The following is a 3127-nucleotide window of genomic DNA, read 5'->3' as shown; positions in this document are numbered from 1 at the left end:
TAATATTAAAGGAAATCAAATATGTAAAGAGTAACTTTCTGTTTGTACACTGCAGACATGAATTGTACAGAGGTGATGTTGGGCAAACTCTGTATGGTGAAAAAGAACAAATATGAATACAGAACAAGATTGTGCTATAGACGTTACTGTATAAGAAGCTTCTAAGTGATTACTTCCCCCTCTAGGATGCACACCTTAACGTGGTGAGGGGGTTTGAGAGTGTAGAAGAAGCTGAGAACAATGCCGTCAGAAGTCTGGACCAAGAGGCTAGACTCCTAGCAGGGGCACCAAAAGTGGAATGGTCAAAGCTGAGACACCAGACTAAGATGCATCCAAACTCAGAGGAAGGCAATGGTAAACCACCTCTGAATACCTCTTACCATGAAAACCCTATGAACAGAGTATCCAAAATGCAACACGAGACAGTACTGGAAGATGAGACCCCCAGGTCAGAAGGCACTCATCGAGCTACTGGGGAAGAACAAAGGACAAGTACGAGAAGCGCTGTGACCAGAGCTTGGAAAAGTTACTTTTTTGAACTACAACTCCCATCAGCCCAATCCAGTGGCCATGCTGGCTGAGGCTGATGGGAGTTGTAGTTCAAAAAAAGTAACTTTTCCAAGCTCTGGCTGTGACTAATGATGCAGCTGGGTCAAAGCTGAAAGGAAGTACAGAGGCTGATATGCACAGATGCAAAAGGAGAGTCCGGAGTTGTACAACGCACACAATAGGAACATGGAATGTGAGAAGCATGAACCAGGGAAAGTTAGAAACTGTCAAGCAAGAAATGGTCGACATTTCAAGCAAGAAAGATTAACATTAAGTATTGTAATACTTGGCGTGAGTGAATTAAAATGGATGGGAATGGGACACTTGCAATCAGGAAACTACAAAATATTTTGTGCAGGAAATGAGACATTAAGAAGAAATGGGGTTGCTTTAATAGTGAGAAATGATGTAGCAAAAGCTATTAGGAGCTACAACGCAAGGTCTGAGCAAGTTATATCAATGAGATTAAATGGGAAACCTATTAACATAACCATCATCCAAGTCTACGCTTCAATGGTAAACACAGAAGAAGAGGAAGAAAGATTGGAGAGATTTTACACAGAAGTACAGGAAGAAATTGATTACACACCAAAACATGCGCTGATAATCATGGAGGACTGGAATGCAAAAGTAAGGAACAGACGAGAACTAGGAACTGTGAGAAAATAGGGCTTAGAAGATAGAAATGAAGAAGGAGAAAGACTTATTGAAGTCTGTGAAGCCAATCATTTGTTTCTTGCAAACACATTTTTTGAGCAACTGAAAAGACGACTATACACGTGGACATCACCAAATGGTCAATATCGGAATCAAATTGATTATGTAATTGGTAGCAGAAGATGGAGAAGTTCCATACTCTCTGCAAAAGCAAGACCAGGAGCAGACTGCAGTACAGATCATGAACTGGTAATATCAAAAATCAGAGTAAAGCTAAAGAAGAACAAAGCAATCATAATGCAAAATTCAATTTGAATAACATCCCAGAAGAATATAAAGATCAAATAAGGAACAGATTTGAGGCTTTAAACTTAATTGACAGAGAACCAAAAAGAACTATATAGTGAAGTCAGAGACATTTATCAGGGAAGAATGCAAAAAGACAATACCTCCAGTTAAAAAGAGAGAAAGACCTCAGTGAAGAAATTCTTAAAATGGTTAAAGAAAGAAGGAAAGCAAAAGCAAAAGGAGATAGAAACATGGTAAAAACCCTGCTTCATTTCTATCTCCTAAGCCCCATTTTCCCACAGTTCCTAGTTCTTCACTGTTCCCTACTTTTGCATTCCAGTGATTATGAATAATACAGTGACTAGTATGTAGGGACAAAGAGAACTATTACAATAGTTATTGTATAGAAATAGAGGAGAACAAAAAAATTAGAACAAGAGCCTTATTCCAAAAGATTAGAGAAATTAAAGGGAAATTTAAACCACGAGTAGGGATGTTGAACAATCAACAGGGAAACACACTGACTGGCCAAGATGAAATAAAAGGAAGATGGAAGCAATACACTGAAGAACTCTATAAAAGAGAGGCCAGGATGACAGATTCATTCATGGAAGAACCATATATGTTAAGAACCAGTAATTTTAGAATGTGAGGTGAAAGCTGCTCTTAAAATACTTGGAAAAAACAAATCACCAGGAACAGATGGCACAGCAACAAATTTGCTACAAGATACTGAGACTGAATCTGTCCAAATTTTGACAAAAATTTGTCAAGAAAAATGGAAAACTAAACAATGGCCCACAGACTGGAAGCATTCAATATACATCCCAATTCCAAAGAAAGGGGATCCCAGAGAATGCAGTAATTATCAAACTATTGCCGTAATATCCCATGCAAGTAAAGTAATGCTCAAGGCTCATACCATATATCAAGTGAGAAATGCCAGATGTCTAAGCTAGATTTAGAAAGGGAAGAGGTACCAGAGATCATGTCACAAACATCCATTGGATAATGGAACGGACCAAGGAATTTCAGAAGAAAGTCACCCTGTGCTTTATAGACTACAGCAAAGCCTTTGACTGTGTAGATCATGAAAAACTATGGAATGCTTTAAAAGAAATGGGGGTGCCACAGCATGATTGTCCTGATGCGCAACCAATAGTCTGGACAAGAGCTTACTGTAAGGACACAATATGGAAAAACTGATTGGTTCCCCATCGGAAAGGGTATGAGACAGGGGTGTATTTTATCACCCTGTTTGTTTAATCTATATGCAGAACAATGGCCATACTACCCTGAACACGCCCGATCTCGTCTGATCTCAGAAGCTAAGCAGGGTCAGGCCTGGTTAGTAGTTGGATGGGAGACCGCCTGGGAATACCGGGTGCCATAGGCTTAGAGGAAGGCAATGGTAAGCCACCTCTGAATACCTCTACCATGAAAACCCTATGAATATATCCAAAAAGATTCATAGGGCCACCATAAGTCATAATCAACTTGAAGGCATATAACAACAACAATACGCAGAACATATCATACGGAAAGTGGGATTGGACCAAAATGAAGGAGGTGTGAAAATTGGAGGGAGAAATAGCAATGATTTAACATATGCAGACAATACCATACTACTAGC

At 39.4% G+C, this 3127-nt stretch overlaps 1 non-coding gene across 1 annotated transcript; it reads left to right on the top strand.

Annotated features, from left to right (window-relative positions):
- Positions 1-2771: 2771 nt before the first annotated feature.
- On the top strand, positions 2772-2890 carry LOC133386417 (5S ribosomal RNA). Its single transcript, XR_009763163.1, has one exon. It is a non-coding gene; the product is annotated as a 5S ribosomal RNA (ribosomal RNA).
- The last annotated feature ends 237 nt before the right edge of the window (positions 2891-3127 follow it).

This window comes from Rhineura floridana, chromosome 5 (genome assembly GCF_030035675.1).
Source record: "Rhineura floridana isolate rRhiFlo1 chromosome 5, rRhiFlo1.hap2, whole genome shotgun sequence".
NCBI lineage: Eukaryota > Metazoa > Chordata > Lepidosauria > Squamata > Rhineuridae > Rhineura > Rhineura floridana.
Note: the sequence above shows the minus strand (reverse complement) of the source record. Positions and strands in the feature narration are given on the sequence as shown.